The sequence below is a fragment of the Chelonia mydas genome, chromosome 3 (assembly GCF_015237465.2).
Source record: "Chelonia mydas isolate rCheMyd1 chromosome 3, rCheMyd1.pri.v2, whole genome shotgun sequence".
NCBI classification, from domain to species: domain Eukaryota; kingdom Metazoa; phylum Chordata; order Testudines; family Cheloniidae; genus Chelonia; species Chelonia mydas.
Window position 1 is genome coordinate 36423301 of NC_057851.1, and position 23243 is coordinate 36446543.

General features: G+C 39.2%; 1 pseudogene; it reads left to right on the forward strand.

The window, feature by feature from the left end:
* Window positions 1-1643: 1643 nt before the first annotated feature.
* On the forward strand, window positions 1644-21477 carry LOC122464857 (annotated as a pseudogene).
* The last annotated feature ends 1766 nt before the right edge of the window (window positions 21478-23243 follow it).

Below are 23243 nucleotides of genomic sequence, written 5' to 3' on the forward strand. Positions count from 1 at the left end.
TCACTGCCTCCCAGGTTCCCGTCCACTTTTGCTTCCTCTACTACCATAATTCTTCTCGGTTTGTGAGCAGCTGGTCAAGAAGAGTTCTGCCCCTAGTTGGTTCCTCCAGCACTTGCACCAGGAAATTGTCCCCTACCCTTTCCAAAAACTTCCTGGATTGTCTGTGCACCGCTGTATTGCTCTCCCAGCAGATATCGGGGTGATTGAAGTCTCCCATAAGAACCAGGGCCTGTGATCTAGTAACTTCTGTTAGTTACCGGAAGAAAGCCTTGTCCACCTCATCCCCGTGGTCCGGTGGTCTATAGCAGACTCCCACCACAACATCACCCTTGTTGCTCACGCTTCTAAACTTAATCCAGAGACACTCAGGTTTTTCTGCAGTTTCATACCGGAGCTCTGAGCAGTCATACTGCTCCCTTACTTACAATGCAACTTCCCTCCTTTTCTGCCCTGCCTGTCCTTCCTGAACAGTTTATATCCATCCATGACAGTACTCCAGTCATGTGAGTTATCCCACCAAGTCTCTGTTATGCCAATCACATCATAATTCCTTGACTGTGCCAGGACTTCCAGTTCTCCCTGCTTGTTTCCCAGGCTTCTTGTATTTGTGTTTTGGCACTTGAGATAACTTGCTGTTTGTCCTGCTTTCTTAGTATGAGGCAGGAACCCTCCCCTTTTGGGCTCTCCTGCTCGTGCTTCCTCCCAGTATCCCACGTCCCCACTTACCTCAGGGGTTTGGTCTCCTTCCCCCGGTGAACCTAGTTTAAAGCCCTCCTCACTAGGCCAGCCAGCCTGCTTGCGAAGATGCTCTTCCCTCTCTTCGTTAGGTGGAGCCCATCTCTGCCTAGCACTCCTCCTTCTTGGAACACCATCCCATGGTCAAAGAATCCAAAGCCGTCTCTCCGACACCACCTGAATAGGATAATATTTAGCACGTACATGGATAGAACTTTGTGTGTCTGAAGCACTAGATAATATATCATGGACTTAACAGTTAATCAAAAGTATATACTTTTGTTTGCAAAATATAACAAACACAAAACAAAAACTCCTACTCATCATTAATGTATTTATGAATTTTCATCACCTCACCTCAACATCACTAACATGAAGGATTCTGACACTTGATCTTGTTTAAAATGATCAACCTGATTCCCGTATTCTGACACCTTGTTGGAAAATTTTAAGAATAAGACACTGGCTACTGCCAAGGATATCTTTGGAACAACAAAGAAAAAACATCTTGACTGGTTCGCAGTGTCTGAACATGTGCTGCTCCCACTTACAGAAAAGAAAAAAAGAAGCTTGCCTAAATTTACTTCAACAACCAACTAAGTCGAGAACTCTCAAATTTAAAGAGGCTAAGGCTGCAGTTCAGAAAGCCACCAAAGAATGTGCCCAGAAGTACAGGCAAGACCTGTGCAAAAAAATTCAGACCTGCTTTGAAAGAGGGGACCTTCATGATACCTATAATGGAATTAAAGAGGCACTTGGTCCACCTTGTAGAAAGACTGCAAACCTGAAAGTGAAAGATGGTACCACATTGACTGACAGGCAAAAAGAACTTGACTGATGGACTGATCATTACAAAGAATGCTATTATCTTTTATATTGAATTAGCTTCCATCCCCCCGCTCCCAGTGATGCAGGAACTGGACCAAATACCAACTCCTGAAGATGTAGAGAAGGCTATCAAAAGGTTTGAACCTGGGAAAGCAGTGGACAATGATCAGATATCTCCAGAGCTCCTAAAGACAGAGGGGAGAAAGCCTGTGAGTGATATCTATGCACTTCTCTGCGCCTGTTGGGAAGAAAGCCATATACCCCAGGATCTGAAAGAAGCAAAGATAATTACTCTATATAAAAATAAAGGTGACAACAACTATTGAGGGATATCTTTGCTAAGCTTGGTCGGCAAAGTGCTTGCAAGGGTCCTGTTGAAAAGATTTCAAGTCCTTGCTGAGAGTCTATCCTGAGAGCCAGTGTGGATTCAGAGCTGGGCACTCCATGCTTAGCCAAACAGCTGGGCACTCCACAACAACTCTTTTGTTGTTGCTGCAATTTAAACAGGGTGGGTAGTGATCACTTCTCAGAGACTTGTAGGCTGCTATATGGTGCACTACTGTTATATATCCTTCACATTGCACTTGTTTTAAGAAAAAAGCTGTGAACAAGAGACACCTCTGAGTGAAGCATTCATTGACCTACAAAAGGCCTAGTAGGGATGACATCTATAAGATCCTGTTGCAAATTGGCTGTCCACAAAAGGTGCTCTCCCTATTCAAGGAGTTCTAAGAGGGAATGAAGGCAACCATCCAGTATGAAAATGAAACATCATCCGAATTTAGTATTGATACTGATATGAAGCAAGACTGCATTTTAGTTCCCATTGGCTTTGTCATCTTTTCTATTCTTCTTAAGTACGCCTTTGGAAATGATCAGTCTGGAATACTAATTGATTTGAGGATGGATGGAAGCAGAAGGCATGTCACCCAGCTTACTATTTGGGATCTGCTTTTTGCAGATGACACTGCATTCATCTCTAATTCACCTGATGAACTGTAGGTCATGATGAACACATTTTCTGATGCGTGCACAAAGTTTAGCATGATAATCAGTATCAAGAAAACAGTTCTCATGTCACAAGGTACTAACAGACCACCTAAAAGCTATGTCAGTAATGAAGCTCTGGACAATGTGAATCACTTCTTTTATCTCGGCTCAATTGTTACCAGCTCACTTAACTTAGATAGGGAACTTGATGCTAGAATCGGCAAAGCTTCTGTTACCTTTGGCAAATTTACCTTACATGTTTGGAATAACAAGTTGCTAACTCTGAACACAAAGGTGTCTGTTTATCAGGCTTGTGTCCTTAGTACCCTCCTTTATGGTTGTGAAAGCTGGGTTACTTATTCCAAGCAGGAGCAGAGATTGAACTGTTTCCACCTCTGCTGTCACAAAAATCCTTGGAGTTACTTAGGACCAATGGATCACCAATAATGAGATCCTTGAGCGAACCAACCTACAATCTATGCAGAGTATGCTGGACATGCACAGGCTTCGCTGGTTGGGACACATGGAGCACATGCCTCAAGATTTTCTACTGAAGACTGTGCTCTGTGGCCAATTAAAGAACTGCCTGCAACACAGAGGTCAAAGCTCCGATACAGCAACAAGGTCAAGCAAGGCCTCAAGAAATTCAGCATTACCACTGACAACTGGGAAAATCCTGCCCACAACCCGTCAGTATAGAGAAGCTTAGTTAAGAATGGTATGGTCATTGTGGAGAGCCATTAGCAAGCTCAGGCTGAGGCCCACAGGCGAGCCAGGAAGTAGAGTGTGCTTTAACTACCATCTGGGGAGTGGGCCGGTAGCCACTGTGGGAAGGTTTGCCACTCATGCATTGGGCTCTTTTCCCATGCCATTGCTAAACACCATTGATGGACTGACTTTGTCACATCTCCTTTCATCTGTCAAGATGTTGGATCGCAATATGAATTCTAATTACCATATTTTGGTGATAATAATTGCAGTGGTGTATGATACTCCCAGAACTCAAAAGCTCAACACATTTGTGACTGGACAGTACCCAGATTGGAGACCTCAAATCAAAACTCAGGTGCTACGTGAAGTGCTGTTGAGCCATTAAGTGACATTCTTTCTTCTTTGCTAGGCACACAGCATGGTGCTATGAACTATTGTATTAGAAAAAGAGGTCAACTTTAGGTGAGATGTAAAAGTAAGGCATTGGCCACTTGCAGTCATTAATAATCTGATGATAGTTTTCCCAATACATGGGTATTAACCAAGTATGGTATGGATTAAAATCCAGTTAAAATACTTATGGTCTACTTACCCAAATGTAATAGATATTAACTGATAGTACTTCTGCTCCTACAGTCATTGTTATATAATGGTGCCTTTGACGTGGTTCATTAATACACTGGGTGAAATTCTGACTGAATTGAAATCAACGGGAGTTTTGGCACTGATGTCATTGGAGCCAGGATTTCCCCCATTGTGTTTAACAAACGTTGGGATCCTTTTGCATGAAAGACACTTTGTTAGGTGATTATTGTTTATAAACTAACATATGTAGACTGCAACAAACATGAATTCTTTTATTCCAGGTCCATAAATAATGAGATACCACACTCATTGAACAATTCATATAAAAAAGAAAGAAAGAAAGAAAGAAAGAAAGAAAGTCCCCACCTCACTCTCCCCCTGCCCCCAAATTGCTTGGGTTGATCCAAATGTTCTGTTTTAGTAAAACTGAAATGTCTCGCTCCAGCTTCATTTTTAAATTATTTGTTTTATAAGATAAAAATTTAAAAATATAACAAAAAAGTCATTTTTAAATAGTACTTCAAAATGTTCCATTCCAAAAACATCAGAATATAGCTGACAAATTCACATTTTGGATGGAAAAATTTCAATCAGCTCTAATAAACTGTGAAATTCAGTCCCACAGAACGGTGTTGAAGCTAAAAGCTTAGCAAGACTCCAAATGGGACGGGAGACTTATATGGGTAACAAGAAAAGCTAGAAAAATACTTAATGCTCACATACATTTTGGAAGATATAGTAAACCTCATGCTTCAAGTGTTAGGCCAATCTCTAACTATTAGAGATCAGGATGAGACCTAACCTAGGAGACAGGATATTGCACATCTGCCCTGTGTGAGATTTATTCTACCTTCCTCTGAGTCATCTGCTACTGACCTCTGTCAGAGACAGGCTACAGGAGCAGATGGGGAACAGGTATGAGCTAGGATGGTTATTCCTATTCATGAAATCATCCTATAAAATTCAAATTTAGATACAAAACTTGATATAATACCAGTTAAGCAATAACACCTTGGTATTTACTCCACAGATGTATATGGAAATGCTATATATTTTTCTGTTTTTTTCTTAGACTTAGTATTCATGGAAGTGGGAGACTAATTACTTGAATAAGGAATGCACCATGCAAGCATCCAAAACACTTTATTCTTGACAAGCATAACAGGACTCTTATAGTCCCATGACTTCCTCAAGCAGAGACTAGAAAATGTGCAAACTGATACAATGTGTGTAATAGATACATTGAATTACTACATTAGGATAAGCTCATGGTACAAGACACATTTTCTCTTGTGATCTAAGCAAGATATAAATATATATCACAATTAGTGTCTGATCCTACAGTGTTCAAGTCGATGGACCCTAAGCACACTAACTGAGCCACCTGGATTTCACATGAGAGGGTCAAATCATACCATATTTTGAAAAAGGCAACTCAACCTATTTATTTCAACAAGAACCCTGTTGCCTTGGCTCCCTCACAATGTGACCCTTGCTTCCAAAGAACATTTTAAATATTGTAAGATGATGATGCAGCAGTTCATGTAACTCTTCCTCTCATTATTTTCTGCATTGATATGGAGTTTATGGGCTAGATTTTCAACTTAATTTTAATGCACACTGTCGTATGCTAATCTGCAGATAATGTCATGGGATTGCCATGATAATTGTACTGCAGAGATCAAGAGGAGAGGTGAAAAGGAAGATACAGACATGGATTTATTATTTTTATTAGAGAATAAATAATTTACAAAATGCCTAAATTGCTTTTTTTCAAAATATTTATGATTTGACCATTTAAACTGAAATACTGGGGTGTGTCAGGGATACCTTATGATTACCACACATCATGTTTCTTAACAGTATTGTCCTGATATGCCACAAAGTGACTCTCAGGCAGTGTCATCACATTGCGAGCTTGTGTCCCAACGGTGATGATGTTTGGCAACAAGATGAGACAAACTTCAGGGAACTAGAATAATTCCCTGGTAATTTACAACATTCAGTATACACAGATGATCTTTATGACTCATTTAGCTATAGAGTAAGTAACAGAATGAGCTAATGGTGTGGCAGCAAACAACAGGTAGTATTTGTGTTATGTAATATATTTTGTTCTAGGTACTGGGTAATCATTTTCTTGTTCTTGAGTTCTTTTATTAGAGTGATACTCCACTTTTTCTTCATATCTGGTATAATGAGAAGATTCCAGAAGACTTGAGAAATGCTAACATTGTTACAATCTTTAAGAAAGGAGATAAGTAGGAGTGTGGAAACTATCAAGGTATTGCCTTGCTATCTACAGCAGAGAAAATTCTTGCCCGTATCCTCTGAAACCATTGCTGAGGAAATATTGTCAGAATCTCAGAGTGGTTTCAGACCATCCCATGGGACAACCGACATGATCTTTGTTGCCTGCCAAAACCAGGAAAAGTCGTGGGAGCAAAATCAGGACCTGTACATGGCTTTCATGGATTTGACAAAGGCCTTTGACTCTGTTAATCGTGAAGCCCTGTGGAAGGTGCTGGCCAGATCTGGCTGCCTTCCAAAATTTATTAAGGTCCTAAGGCTTCTCCATGATCAGGTGACTGCCATGGTTCTCTGATATGGCCTTGAGACAGAATCTTTTGCCATCAAAACTGGGGTTGAGCAAGGATGAACTATTGCCCCAACCCTATTTTCCATCTGTTTAGCAGTCATTCTGGTCCTCGTTAAAGATCACATCCCCAATATAGAATGGATGGGCAGCTCTTTAATTTTCTACGTCTTCACTCAAAATCTAAAGTCTTCAGGGTGTCCATTACTGGTCTTCAGTATGCTGATGATTGTGTCATCCTCATGCACACTGAGAATGACCTTCAGTCCATACTGTATTTTCTTGCACAAGCTTACCGAAGCCTAGGACTCTCACTCAATACTGAGAAGACTAAAGTGCTCTATCAACCTGCTTTAGGCCTTGCACATTACCCACCACAAATCACCACTGAGGATCAGACTTTGGAGACAGTTGAGCACTTTTGCTACCTGGTAGCCAACTTTCTCAAAATGCAAAAATTGACAGTGAGATCCAGCACAGGATCCAGTGTGCAAGTGCTTCCTTTGGGAAATTACTCAGATGCACTTTCACAGACCGTGACCTACAGCAGGACACCAAAATCCAGGTTTATAAGAAATTGTTGTTCCTACACTCCTCTATGTATGCAAAACCTGGGTGACCTGTTGACAGCACCTCAAGAGTTTGGATAGGTATCATCAACAATGCCTCCCTAAGATCCTTCACCTCAAGTGGCAAGATCGCTGCACTAATGCAAGCATCCTCATTGAAGCCAATGTCCCCAGCACTGAAGCAATGATCCCCATGCACCAACTTCGCTGGGCTGGACATTGTGTGTGGATGCCAGACTCTCACCTCCCAAAACAACTCCTCTATTCTCAGCTCACCGATGGTCAGAGATCCTGTGATGGTCAGAGAAAATGCTACAAAGACACACTGAAAGCATATCATAAGAAAACTGATGTGGATATCACAAGCTCAGAGGAACAAGACATCAATCGATCCCAATAGCGCCATATCCTCCATCAGGCAGTGGCCCGCTTCGAGGAGAAGCACCTTTCCCTCAAAGCTGAAAAGAAGCCACAAAATGTCTGTACCTACTGCGGGCGGATTTTCGGGTCCAGGATCGAACTCCTGAGTCATCTCTGGACCTGTATGTAAATCCATGGTAAGGATCATCCTCGAATTGAAGGATCACCAATTAATCAATCATTACTCCACTTGCTTTCAAATTACAATTGTTATGCAATAACCTCATTGATACTCCAGGATACCTTACATTGATGTCTGAATTATCCACATACATCTCTTGAATCCTAGTAGGGTGGATTCTACTATTACTTCCACAGGAAGAGGATTACCTCTATTAAATATCCTATGACAGAATAAAATCTTTCATGTATTTAAACTTCTGTTAATAGATGGGCATGTATTTCCAGGATATTTCCATGTCTTTTATCTATTCCACTTAATTGATAAAGATGTAATGGTTTTTTTTTCCTGTGGACTTTCCCTGGAATCTGTATATCTCTAATTAGGGCTTGTGTCCAAAATTGTATGCAGTATCCTAGGTGCGGCCTCATAGTGACTTGTTTCACTGTAGAAACCAGTACAATGTGTTCCTATTTCTATTAGTGGTAACAATGAATCTTCTCAGCTGAGCCTATCAGCAATGGTATCACATACCGGCTGTAAGATGGAATAAGAAATGGACTGAGACCATCAATTCATGCAATAAAAAACAGTCCTGAGATGGTAAAAAATCTGTTCAGTGCTGACCTACTGCAATATGAAGCAGTATCCCAGAGTTGAAAGTCTCTTGCTTTCTATTATAAATCCCCTGATACATTCTGTTACCTAGTGTTGTTTTGACAGATAAATGTGTTTGATGAATTCCATTTTTAGTCACAAAAGCTTCACAGCAATGAACAAAAATGGAATTAGTGTGGGATTTTATAACACTGTTAAGAAAGGAAAAAAATTAAAGAGAGTCACATACTTCTAAAAATATTCAAATGGTTTAACGCATAAACAAAACAAAAACATGGCCAATGAAGACGTTATTGGCACCATGTTTTCATTGCCTTATGAGTATTCTTCAGCTCAAAACAGCATAGTTTGATTGACAATAAAAGAAGGATTAAAAGAAAATATCTGAGACCTTATGGGATAACCATATAATTTAAAAGAAATCAGAGAGGCAGGAACATTTCACAAAGGGTAAAGCATGAAACCTAAGAAACCCAAAGACGAGAAATAAAGGCGAAAAATCTTTTAAAAGGGTATTCCAGCACCGGAAACATCAAAATACCACTTCTTTGCACCTTGTCAGGAAATGGTTGATTGAGTTTTACACAATGGGCACCTAGGAATTTGTTTCCTGCAGAATAATGCTTTGAGCAGTATGTATTAGAAAAACCCTTTCAACATTACATATCACAGCATTAACTTTGTAATTGACATCCATCTTCACTGTGAATATGTGGAGGGGAAAAAATTCCTTGCAAATCTTTTCTAATTTCACATGCTCTCATAACCTATTTTCCATTTCCTCTGATTTGGGGTTTGTTTGTAGCTTTTTGTTAAACCATCCAATCAAAAAATTTGTTACTAAATAATTGTAATGAAGATATGAGATGAAAATACTTATTTCCATTTCATGTCTCAGTGGTCCATGCTATAACTTCCATCTCCAGATAGAGGCTTTTGTGCAGGTTTTGTCTGTACTTGTTTGATATGACCCTTATAAATATAGCACTGATTGTTCTTACCTTATTAGAATAGTTAATCTATCTTTCAAGATTTTGAGGATGATGTGGACCAGCCAGAGCTAGGGTCTGATCCAAAGCCCATGTAAGTTAACAAAAATAATCCTATTCACTTCAGCAGACTTTGGATCAAGCACACCCATTATCCAAACTCACCCCTTTGGCTTCATTAGTAACGAAAAAGAAATCAATAATTTATGATAAACTTCAGCCGGAGATTATGCTTATGTCCCCAAGCACTTTCTCTCAACTCCCTAAGTCTCTCTGTTCCGAAAAGGCTCTCACTCCTTTTACATCTTGAATGCAATTAACTGACTCCACCTGCCAGCAGTCACAGAATCATAGAATCATAGGACTGGAAGGGACCTCAGAAGGTCATGTAATCCAGTCCCCTGCTCTCGTGGCAGGACTAAGTACTATGTAGCCCAGAGGTTCTCAAAGCTGGTCCGCCGCTTGTTCAGGGAAAACCCCTGGCGGGCCAGGTCGGTTTGTTTACCTGCCGCGTCCGCAGGTTCGGCCGATCGCGGTTCCCACTAGCTGCGGTTCACCGCTCCAGGCCAATGGGGGCTGCAGAAAGTGGCGCGGGCCGAGGGACGTGCTGGCCGCCCTTCCAGCGAACCGCGGCCAGTGGGAGCTGTGATCGGCCAAACCTGTGGACATGGCAGGTAAACAAACCGGCCTGGACCGCCAGGGGCTTTTCCTGAACCAGCGGCGGACCAGCTTTGAGAACCACTGCTCTAGACCATTCCTGACAGATGTTTGTCCACAGCCTACTCTTAAAAATCTCTAATGATGGAGATTCCACAACCTCCCTAGTCAATTTATTCCAAGCTTAACCGCCCTGACAGTTAGGAAGCTTTTCCTAATGTCCAGCCTAAACCTCCCTTGCTGCAGTTTAAGCCCATTGCTTCTGATCCTATCCTCAGAGGTTAAGAAGAACAATTCTTCTCGCTCCTCCTTGTAACAACCTTTTATGTACTCGAAAACTGTTATCATGTCCCCACTCAGTATTCTCTTTTCCAGACTAAACAAAACCAATTTTTTAAATCTTCCTTCATAGGTCTTGTTGCTAGACCTTTAATCAATTTTGTTGCTCTTCTCTGGACTTTCTCCAATTTGTCCACATCCTTCCTGAAATGTGATGTCCAAAACTGGACACAATACTCCAGCTGAGGCCTAATCAGCACGGAGTAGGGTGGAAGAATGACTTCTCGTGTCTTGCTTACAACACTCCTGCTAATACATCCCAGAATGATGTTCACTTTCTTTGCAATGGTGTTACACTGTTGACTCATGGACCTTGTGGTCCACTATGACCCCCAGATCCCTTTCTGCAATACTCCTTCCTAGGCAGTCATTCCCCATTTTGTATATGTGCAACTGATTGTTCCTTCCTAAATGGAGCACTTTGCATTTGTCCTTATTGAATTTCATCCTATTTATGTCAGACCATTTCTCCAGTTTGTCCAGATGATTTTTAATTTTAATCCTATCCTCCAAAGCATGTACTCTCTATTCCATTATCTAAATCATTGATGAAGGTATTGAACAGAACTGGACCCAGAACTGATCCCTGTGGTCCCCACTCGTTATGCCCTTCCAGCTTGACTGTGAACCACTGATAACTACTCTCTGGGAATGGTTTTCCAACCCAGTTTTGCACCCACCTAGAGTAGCTCCATCTAGATTGCGTTTCCCTAGTTTGTTTATGAGAAGGTCATGTGAGACAGTATCAAAAGCTTTACTAAAGTCAAGATATACCAGATCTACCACTTCCCCCCTATCCACAAGGCTTTTTACCTTGTCAAAGAAAGTATCAGGTTGGTTTGACATGATTTGTTCATAACAAATCCTCACTGACTGTTACTTATCACCTTATTATCTTTTAAATATTTGCAAATTGATTGCTTAATTATTTGCTCCATTATCTTTTCGTGTACAGCAGTTAAGCTGACTGGTCTTTAATACCTCGGGTTGTCCTTATTTCCCTTTTTACAGATTGGCACCATATTTGCCCTTTCCAGTCTTCTGGAATCTCTCCCATCTTCCATGACTTCCATGACTAATCGCTAATGGTTCAGATTTCAGAGTAACAGCCGTGTAAGTCTGTATGCGCAAAAAGAAAAGGAGTACTTGTGGCACCTTAGAGACTAACCAATTTATTTGAGCATAAGCTTTCAGATGGTTCAGATGTCTCCTCAGTCAGCTCCTTGAGTTTTCTAGGATGTATTTCATCAGGCCCTGGTGACTTGAAGACATCTAATTTGTCTACGTAATTTTTAACTTGGCCTTTTCCTATTTTAGCCTCTGATCCTAACTCATTTTCACTGGCATTCACTGTGTTAGATGTCCAATCACCACCAATATTCTTGGTGAAAAACGAAACAAAGAAGTCACTAAAGCACTTCTGCCATTTCCACATTTTCTGTTATTATTTCCCCCCCTCATTGAGTAACAGGCCTACCCTGTCCTATGTCTTCCTCTTGCTTCTAATGTATCTGTAGAATGTTTTCTTGTTACCATTTATGTCTCTAGCTACTTTGATCTCGTTTTCTGATTTTGTCCGTACATACTTGTATCATTTGTTTATATTAATCCTTTGTAATTTGACCTAGTTTCCACTTTTTGTAGGACTTTTTTTTTTATTTTTAGATCATTGAAGATCTCCTGGTTAAGCCAGGGTGGTCTCTTGCCATACTTCCTATCTTTTCTGTGCAGTGGGATAGTTTGCTCATGTGTTATTAATAATGTCTCTTTGAATAATGTCTCATGAGCCCACTTGTACTATTTCAGCTCGTCTAGTATTACTTTTTCAAGTCATTCAGTCCTGTACAAGCTCTTAGAGTTAGCCACCTTGGTGCAGTGCTACAGAAATAATGATCACAACAGGTGATGTGTAATGAATCTGATTAATTTAGCAGCATTTCAAAATAAAATTACATTATATTTTCATTCCGTATCAACCCCAGCTGTATTTAGAGGTGTTGCTGTCCATCCTCCCCTTCTTCTCCTTTTGTTCTGTTATTAAAAAAGGAAAAGAAACAGGATTTGCTGGTAGGACTCTGTAATGTCACAAGAGAATTCCCAATGAAGCTAAATTATACAAGCTATATTACAAGTGTTAAAATGAATGTAACTAAAACTTCCCCAAGTGAATAGTTTCCAGACCGATCATTATATTAGATGCAATTTAAAAAAAATCCCTTCCTACTTGTCATACGGTACTTATACAGATAAATTATTATTTATCAAATCCCATAAGTAACCCAGGTGAACAGGCAAAAAAACCCTTCACCTCATTTGCAATTATTATTGCAAACAAAAATGCTGGGTTGCACTCCTTATTACCTGTAGAGTCATATTATTAATTATTCATAATTATTTGGATAAGTACCAAATATCTATGATAACTTTGCAAGTTATGAGAGCTTACTGAATTTTAGCATGATTAATTATGCATTTGAAAATACATACTGAGGTTTGATTGTTATTTGCTATTCATTATTTTTTCCATTAAAACAATCAGCTAATTCCACAGCCTGATCCAAAGCCTACTGATGTCCATTGACTTCTATGGATTTTGGATCAGCCCCCCCAGGACTAGAAACAATATGATGTGACTTACATGACCCACCATCAACACAAATGACAAATAGTAAGTAGTCAAAGAGAACAGATCAGAAACAGGGTTTGTCATTGTGTGATTCCATTAACCAAAATGTGGGCTAAATTCATAGGGTATTATTTATACTGAATAGTCTGACCATTCTGGCCCTTCTGTAAGTATACTTAGAATAAAAAAATAAGCCTAAAGGCAAAGCCATCTAGACATTGTAGGAAGACTTCACTAGAGAAGTGGGGTTGAAGGAGGGATCTGAAAGTGAAATTAGTAGACTGGAAGAGAGACTATCTCAAGCATAGGTGGTGTGGAAGAAGATTCAAAGCCAAAAGTGGGAGAAGGAGACAATGGAGCATTTGTATGAGTATAAGACACCAGAATGGGTGTGGAATGAAATGAGAGCAGAATGCAGCAATTCCAACAATCTAACTGAAGCTCCTTGAAACTAACACATTGCCCTAAACTCACTGTGAGACATTCTGCAAGTCATTTAACCTCTCTGTGCCTCAGTGCTCTCCCTGTAAAATATAGATAAAGACTTCCTTTGTCTTGTTTACTTAGACTATTGGGTAAGGTGTGTCTCTTACTATGTATATTTACTGCAACTAGAGAAATGGGGCCCTGATCTCCACTGGGACCTTTAGGTGTTACTGTTAAGTAAATAATCATCACCAGAAAGTTGCTACTGAAGGCACATCTACACTGCACACCACTGGCAGAGGCCTATATGGTGTGAGTAGCTACGTCGCAGTGAAAAACCATCTGTGTCCACATTGAGGTGTGTAGCTACACATGTCAGTGAAAGGCTTTTGCAGGGGCGGGGGGGGGGGGGGAAGGTGAAGGGGAGCCAGCTGGGAAGAGTGGTGGGGAAAGGCGCAAGGAGTTCCCTGTGGTCAGGAAAGGCTCCAGCATCAAGGAGGCAGAAAGATACTACACCGCTAAAAATATCAGTGTAGACAGGGAGACACTGCTTGGGTATGTAGAGACTTGTGATGAGTACATATGTTACAGTTCTGGTATGTCTGTATTCTTCTCAGCTTTGCAGTGCCTCACCATCTACACTGCTATTTATACCCATGCTAGGAGGCATACAGTGTATGTACTCTACGTGTTGCCATAATGAGTGTGCACTGTAGACATATCCTCACAGTATTTTGTCTTTGTGTGGACACGTGGATTATTCTGGACTATTTCAACCAGAATGTAATGTATTTCATTGTCAGTTTTCATTAAAATCAGTCTTACATCCACATCTCTTACATCCACTAGCTTCCATGTTGGTGAATGAAACAACCACACAATGGTTTTGAATAAGGCACAGATACCTGTTGACACTTCTTAGTTTCTGTGTGTATGTATGTTCCATCTCAATACAACTTTGAGGCTGGGTGCTGAGATTCAGCTGAGTGAATACAGAGACTCTATCCCAAGTCATAAATCCTGTATGTGGGTTTGAGATACCAAGGAGTTATCTACCTAACCATTTCAAATAACCCATCAACAAATAAAATAATTGGGGATAATTGTATCTGAAGGCTTCACAAAACTATATACACTAAATCTAACACCTATATGGTGCACTGTTAAAAAAAAAATCTCAGATAGGTAAATTCACTTGTTCATGTCCCTTTTGTTACAAGTTTCTCTTCTTAAACTGAATGCCCTTCAGAAACTTTTATATACCCTGAGATTTATCCCTATCTCCTCTAATCAAATCTTGCAAACAATTCATAAAACATTACCTGAATTTATATGCTCCACAAGGTTCATACCCAAAAGATGAATAGAGCAGCTTAATTACATTATAACTGAGCTTCACAATCATTTTCATGCAGATTCGGAGGAAACACTCAGTGGACCCAGCAACTGAAGTACATTGTGCAGAACATATTTTATTATCTACTTAACATATTTTAAATGGACTTTTCCTTTTTGTGATTGGTCATCTAGGAAAACTTAAGTTATTCCCTCAAAATGGGACTAGTCATCTATGTTTACCTCTTGCTGGTTCAGAAGTGCTTTCTCCTGGTCTAGAAAAGAGAGTCAACTTTGATGTTATTCAGCTGTGCAATTTTTTTTTTAACCACTAGAGATGCTGGCTTCACTACCAAACAGAAACCAATCAGCTTCTGTACAAAATGGAACAATATACTAAACTTCACGGTACAACAGTGTAATGGCTTAAAATGTTGGAATAGACTTTGGGATATCCAATCATGTTCCTGCATATTGTGCAACTTGCACTTGCCCTCTCTTATGATTTTCTTCTGTATATTTGCCATCTTATTGCTGTAAAAATAAATAAATAACACTAATAAAACCCTACAGTCTCTTGTATTAAAAAGTTTATTATTTAAAAGGATGTTGATGTATATGTGGAATTTCATACTGTCTAGTGCTTTTTCGATTAAGCATATAAGTGACACTAAAAAAATCAGACAGTTCAGAAAGGAAAAACATGAAACTTCCTGTCAACATCCCCGCCCATTTCCTCTCTGGGTTACTTGGCTGCAGGCAACACTCACTTGTGTGCCTGGGAGCCTAATATTTTTGACATTAAAGGAGATCCTGAGTATCCCAGTGATGATTTTGGTAAGTGGGAATCCTTTATGCAGCCCTCTGCTGCAGTCCCTTTTCTCCTAAAGGAATTTAAGATTGGCTGTGCCTCCACCTGGCTGGCCCCTGTACTTGGGAACCTCCAGGAATAAACCTATTCTAATAATAAATAATAATAATAATCTGTGGCATGGATCTAACTCAAAAATACCAATTATAAATAATATACACCCCATACTCTTAAATTAGAGCTAACACACCTTTACATTCCAATTTAAAGAAACAGGGTATAACAGACTAAGATTAAATGTCACCACTAATTTAAATCCACAGGGGGCAGTTGGATAAAATCAATTAACAAATATAGTATACAGTAATAAATGAAACGTACCTAACTGGAATTTACACTGCCAACATTTACCCCACCCCGGATTTCAGAGTCCTAGACGCTTGCGTGGGCGCGCTGGAAGATCTGCGGCTGGAGGCAGCACTCCGTTGGTTCTGTGTATCAGTCCAGCCAAGGCAATGAGCTGCACAACCCGTTTGATGTTTGGAGCTGGCCCCACGAAATGTCAGCAGCACTGGGTCCTGGTTTGATGGGAAAATCACTCTGCCTCTCCTCAGACTCAGTCTCTCTGCTGTGCCCCTTCCCTTGCAAGTACTTTCCCAAACAAGAGTGGGGGTTACTCACAGTTCCTTCACTGCAGGCCCAGCTCAGTCAGCTCTAGGCACAGCAACCGTCTCTTCCCTGGCTCCAGTGAAGCCACTAACCGCCTCTGAAACACTCTGCTCGATCAAAGCTCTCAGCAGCAGCTTCTGGCGTCCTAGCAGCAGCTCCTGTTATGGACAAAAAGAAAAGGAGGACTTGTGGCACCTTAGAGACTAACAAATTTATTTGAGCATAAGCTTTCATGAGCTACAGCTCACTTCATCGGATGCATGTCCGATGAAGTGAGCTGTAGCTCACGAAAGCTTATGCTCAAATAAATTTGTTAGTCTCTAAGGTGCCACAAGTCCTCCTTTTCTTTTTGCGAATACAGACTAACATGGCTGTTACTCTGAAACCTATTATGGACAGAGCTCCACAGCAGCAATCTCACTCCTCTCCCAAAATGGAGTCAACCACCTCTTCTCCCTGCATGCCCTGGAAGAGGAAGTCTCTCACTATTTCTTCAAGGCATCATGGGAGTTGTGGTCTCTAAGGCTAGACTGAAGCACAAAGGATCTTCCCAAAGGGAACACTAACAATAAATCTCAGAGGCCCCTCTAGTAAAGGGGGCCTACACTTTCTTTTGTTGCTAAATGACAGAATATATTTAGAAACTTCTACACTGTAACTCATTACTTGCCACCTTCAGATATATGGACATCTTTGCGAACACAGGAAGCTAAAACTTTTTTTTCACTTTCTTAGAGATCCTGTTTCTAAGAATCACAAGGTTTTGTTTGGGATCTCTTTGTGTGTGCCCTCTTGGTTAGAGAGAGGGACGGGAGCAGGAAAAATCATCTCCTAAAAAGATCCTGAAATGATACATCTAAAATTACAGAAATTGTAAGTAATAGCAAGGAAATGCATTAGAATATCTTTTGTTTTAGCTTGTGAATTTTCCCTATGCTAAGAGGTAATTTTATTCCTGTTTTGTAACTGGGAAGCAAAGTCAGAAGGGAATCCTGGATTTTAAATCTTTTTATTTACCCTCTAAAGTTATCTACCATCCTGATTTTGCAGGTTTGAATCTTTCACTTTTTTTTAAAAAATATTTTTTTTCTTTTAAGAACCTAATTAATTTTAAGTGCCCTAAAAACCAGGGATTTTTGTCTGTGCTCACTTTGTTATCCTATTGTATCTGAAGACTTCACAAAACTATATACACTAAATCTAACACCTATATGGTGCACCGTTAAAAAAAATCTCAGATAGGTAGGTTCACTTGCTCATGTCCCTTTTAACCTATTGTTTGGTATATTATTCTCAAGCCTCCCCAGGAAAGGGGGGTGAAGAGGTTTGGGGGGATATTTTGGGGGGGACAGGGCTCCAAGTGGCCCCCCCGAATGTTTGTTTAAATCAGTTGGTGGTGGCAGCAATACCATCCAAGGACAAGGAAAGGAATTTGTGCCTTGGAGAAATTTTTAACCTAAGATGGTGGACTATAAGTTTAGGGGGTCTTTCATGCAGGTCCCCACATCTGTACTCCAGAGTTCAGAGTGGGGAGGGAACCCTGACAGTTGCTCATTTCCATTACCTCAGTTAAGGTCTTGCCAAATTGTTTTCTATCTGTAGTTATGGACTATTTGTAGTGTATGTAAAAATAAAAACTTAGGAACCTAAAAGAAGATTAAGGGGTCTGACTTTAGCCTCTATTTTTTAAAAAAATCTTGACCTTAGGGGGTTCATAACCCATGCATAGCTATAGCAAGAAAATCGTTTTTTACCTATTCAAACACCTATATATAAAAATGCATCAAAACAATCAAAGGGCAGGTGCAATGAAGCATAAAGTACACTTACTACTGATAATGAAAAAGCACTAAACACAGAGTCATGATTTAATATAGGAAGATGATCAATATTTGAAGAAAGGGCCAGACTTTGTAACACAAAAGTAACCATGCTCAAGTCAAGGGAGTTATAGGGCTATACAACAGATATCAATGAGACTGAAATATGGTCCCCACATTTGTATAGTACAATGAAACTCTTTAAAGTTTACATTCTGGCATCTTTTTCTACCCCTAAGTGACAGTATTTTCACATTTCTTTAACTCGGCAAAAGAACGTGAGAGGAATATTCTTTATCTCCTTGCTGTTTAGTCTTTCACTAGAAACTCTTGCCCTGATGATAAAGCTCATCCTTAGGCTCATTGCATTCTGGTAAGGAGTTTGACTTACAAGTATATCATATACCCTGACAAGATATGTTACTTATAATAATGCCGAATCCTGACAGATTCATTCCACGTATCTTGCACCTAATCATAATATTTGGACATTTAGCAGGATGTAAAATTAACAGGAGCAAATTCAATAAGCCAGACTGCCACAAATTACTCAAAATCCCATTTGAGATATTAGATTTTTTAATAGAATTTTAAAAAGTTAGTGGTTGTGGAGAATGCAATGTAGGTAAGATATCTGGGTTTTAGTAAAGCATTTGACACTGTATCTCACAAAATCTAAATTGAAAATTAATTCAAATTGGCTTGGACAGTGATGTTGACACATAGTTTTACTATCAATTAATTATTATAAATCCTTAATGTGCCAAATTGTGAGATGGTATCTAGTGGGGATGCTAAAGGAATACATTAGAGCTTGTTTTATTTAACATCTTCAATAATGATTGGAAAAGGGAGGAAAGAGCATGTTAATGACATGTCATTCATAAGGCAAGGTCCTCAGCTAGTATAAATCTTCACTGAGCCACTTATATAAGAGGGGCTATGTCTGTCCATTAACAACCAGAAAAGATCATTATGATAATCTAGTCCAACCTCCTGTGTAACACAGGCCATAGAATTTCACCCACAGATTGCTGCATTAAGCTCATAACTTCTGACTGAGCTAGAGAATCTCTTTGGAAAGACACATACGTGATGCTATTCTGGGAGGAAAACAGTAAGGACAGAGAAATCAAACTGAAACTAGAGGAATTACAAATATGGGCAGAAAATAACAAGATTAAATTTAGAAAAAATGAAAGTTAATATATCAGGAGAAAAACAATCTGAAACAGACATTGACCAATATTTTCAAAACTAGTTGTTTAACATTAGTCTCCTAATTCCATTTAGGAGTTGCCTGATTTTCAGAAGTTCTGAGCACTTCGGTTCCCATTGACTTCATCTAGTTATGTCTCTTTCTGCCTCACCCTTTCTCCTCGCCTTCCCCCAGGAATTAATATCAATGTTCTATTCAAGCAAATGTCCCTTAGTGTCACCAGATAGCAACATTAGCTCCTCTTCTTCATAGCTAGAATAGAAATTGCCATAATTAACTTAACTAAAAGGACAATGTTTCTATCTAGAAGACTTCCTTTTATGATCCCACCCCATATATGTTACTTTTTGGAAAGTGAAGCTATATTATATCTCTTTATATCTCTATTATATCTATATTTGTTTGACTACCAGTTTGGAATGCAGAAATGTGTCACTATTCTAAGAGTTAAAAATCAGATATCTTTTATTTTAAGAACAGATCATTCTGTATAGGTGAGAGGAATAAAGATTGATTATTTTGCTAGACTTATGTATTCATGCTGGTTGGAATCTTGGACTTGCTCTAATGTTTGTGTCTGGCCAGTAAAGGGGTTACATATCACTCACAGCTAACAGAGATTCTTCTTTATTTCAAACAGAAGAAACTATTTGCCATGCCACATATGAACAATAATGACCAGGATGCCCATTGTTTAAAGGTTTGTAATTAAGACAAAGTGCATAAAGATATACTACAATCAGAACTAATAGCAGGATAGACAACATTCCAGAGGACCGTCTCATTCTCTACAATATATAGAGTCAGAAATATATATCACTTGGGAAACTATCAAACATATTGTATTATTTAAATTGTACCTATCTGAAACACTGGAAAACCTGGTACAAGAGAGAACAGATTGCATTTTATTTTTCAACTCTATTTCTAAAATATTATTAATTAATGCACTGAAGGACACCATGAAAAGTCACAGCGTACTCAGGGAAATGCATATCCTTGACGTCTTCAATGTCCAACAAAGCTATCTTCTTTAGGGCTTTAGACCGCAAGACAATGAACATATTTCCAGTGATGCTCAAAAACTTAAAGACAGACTTACTTTGAAAATAGAACAGGAATACTTGTGGCACCTTAGAGACTAACAAATTTATTTGAGCATAAGCTTTCGTGGGCTACAGCCTACTTCATCAGATGCATAGAATGGAACATATAGTAAGAAGATATATATATATATATATATAGATATAGATATAGATATACAGAGAACATGAAAAGGTGGAAGTTGCCACACCAATTCTAAGAGCCTAATTAATTAAGATGAGCTGTTATCAGCAGGAGGGAAAAAAAATTTTGTAGTGATAATCAAGATGGCACATTTCAGACAGTTGACAAGAAGGTGTGAGGATACTTAACATGGGGAAATAGATTCAATTTACTTATATAAACAAGAAGAAGAATTTTCCACCTTCAGAAAGATTTTCTTACTCTTAAACTGGAAACTCCTAATCTGCTATTGACAGAAAACAGTGGGTTTATATGAAGGCATGCTGCTAAAGGCCAGGCACAACTTTGATACCAGTTGAACCCAGAATGAAGAAATTCTGGGAGGAATATTTCCCAGAGGACCCTGGAAATTGTTGGCTGAGCAGCAGTACATGCTGAGAAAGGGAGCAGGGAAATAAAAGAGTTTTCTGCCACGCAGTGAGAGTGCAGTTATGGATGGAGCAATTCCTGCAGTGGTTCTCCCACAGATTAGAGCTTGGAAAGGGGTCAGGATGTGATAGGGGGCTCAGGGGAGAACCTGGGCATCTCCACAAAAGAAAGGAGACAAAAATTTAATGGTGACAAGGACCACTTAAGGACCCAGATGAAATATTCAAGGGCAAGACAGTGGTATTTGCAGAGCAGGTGATTGGTGGAAATTCTCCTTAATGCTGAGAGGTGTACAGCTCTCCGATGCTGCCACCTACAGGTGCTCTATCACCACTTCCAAAGGGAATTGAGAAGCAGGGCTGGAATATATGACTGGAGCCTTCAGCTCTCTGGAGGTGCAAATGGATTATAATATCAGTACAAATGTCCTGTGGGGTGAGGCTCCTCAGTGGTTCCCTTAACCTGTTGTGATTTGAACCTACAAAAAATACAAGACAACTTACCTGAGGTCTCCAACATGAGCTTCAAGCTGTACTCTAAGAACAATGAGGGCAGTGTCTGCTTTGCACAATATTAGAGCTAATGATACCTATACCTGTGCAATCAAAAATAACATTGCTAAAGCTATGGGGACATCAAAGTGACAGTTTCCAGCACTGAGAAGATGGTCCACTTGCAGCTATTGAACATGAACATGGCATCAAACTCCTTATTGCCTCTGACCCTTTACTGGATGTTTCTACTTTCAGGTACCTGATGTCTTGTTATGCTTCATCTCCATAAAGAAAAGTGCAGAGGAGTTGGCCCTGGAGGACAAATACCACAGCTGTGGGAAAATTTCAACCCTACTTTCCCTATTGAACTGAGAAGTGTCACTATAGCCATGTACAGGTCTTGGGGTATATACTGGGATTAATATGAAGCTGCTGCTGCTGCTTAGTGTGTGCTTTGCTGCTGTTAATGGGTTGGTTTGTTCATAGACGTGGATAAGATAAAAAAAATCAGAGATGATGGAATGTTGATTTTTTTCTTGCATCTGAGAGGAGACAAATTCCACGTGGAAACCTGAATGGATTAACTGGAAAGAAAGAAGATCTAACCAGAGGTGCAGTATACATTTGCTTACGTGGATAACAGTGATCAAAACTTTGGTATCTGTCTATGAAGGCTGTTGCTATGATTGCAACTGAAAAATTGGTTTGCCACACTGGATCAGATCATTTGTCCCTTGAGTTCAGAACATTAGAATAATATATAAATTGCATATTGTCTTTCTTAAAATAACCTGTAAGATTTGATTATCCATGCCTCTCTTTAGAATTCTGTGTCAGTAAAACAGTGGTTAAAGGGGATAAAAGCCTTGTTGGAACCATTGTTCATTTGGGATTTTAGTTTAACTCTCTTATTTTACCTCAGAAGGAATGGAGTCTGAGCAGTCCTAATTTAGCCAGCTGGCTAACTTACACTACCATAGCAATTGAGAGGGAAATTCATGCACAGCTGGGCTAAAAACTGAGGCAATAGTTGTAACTGATAGCCCCTTTACAGGGTTAAATGTGCTAATAAAGTTTGACTGCAATATTTAGTAAAGTGCTAAGAGCGTACCAAAGCCCTTCCACAGTGACTCCAGAAAGACTTTGTGGTAGGCTGTAGAGAATTTAGATGCTACCTAAATATAATCAATGACAAAACTCCCATTGACTGCAGTGGGGACAGGATTTTACTCTGGGATTGGTATAGCCTGAGCAAATCTTCTTGCACACATATATACCTAAAGGCACAATCTAGTCCTCACTGTAAATAACATATGTTAATTGTTATTACATCCCAAGAGGATATCTAGAGTGCCTACAAAATATTATTATTATTAATAATAATAAATATTGAATATTTGACTATTCTCCTTATGTAATAGCCTCAAATTTCCTATGTTTCATTTGCATTTGTGCAAGATTCTTTCTGTGGTATTTACTTGAATCAACATTAGCTCATAATAATATTTTCATTATTTTGAAAAAAGGAACATAACTAAAATCATCCCAAATCAATATGAAATTTCATGCCGTTTCCTTACAATTTATGTGGCTTCTGAATTTCAAAAGACTTTCTAGATTATATAAAAATAGAAATCAACCTGTTTGTTTCTTTAGGTAATATAATTGTTCATAATATGTTTACTGTGGTCGATTTAGAGAAAACAGTGAACATAATTACACTGTAGTAGTTCACCTATAAATGATTGAGTGCAGCATACCAGAACATATGAAGCTCCAACTCCAGATGACATTCTATAGAGAAAATAGATGCTGAATTATTTTAATTATTTTAATAACAGCGAACTGTCAATTATAACTAAAATAATTTTACCAAGAATGATTTGCATATACTTTGGGAGCAGAGATCAGACTTCTTCTGAGCTACTAGATTACACGTTATTCTTGTATGTGGGGAAAAAATAACTAAATTCAGCTCCATGAATTTTGTTCAGATTGGTATGAAAAGCAAAGTGTTAAATAATCTATT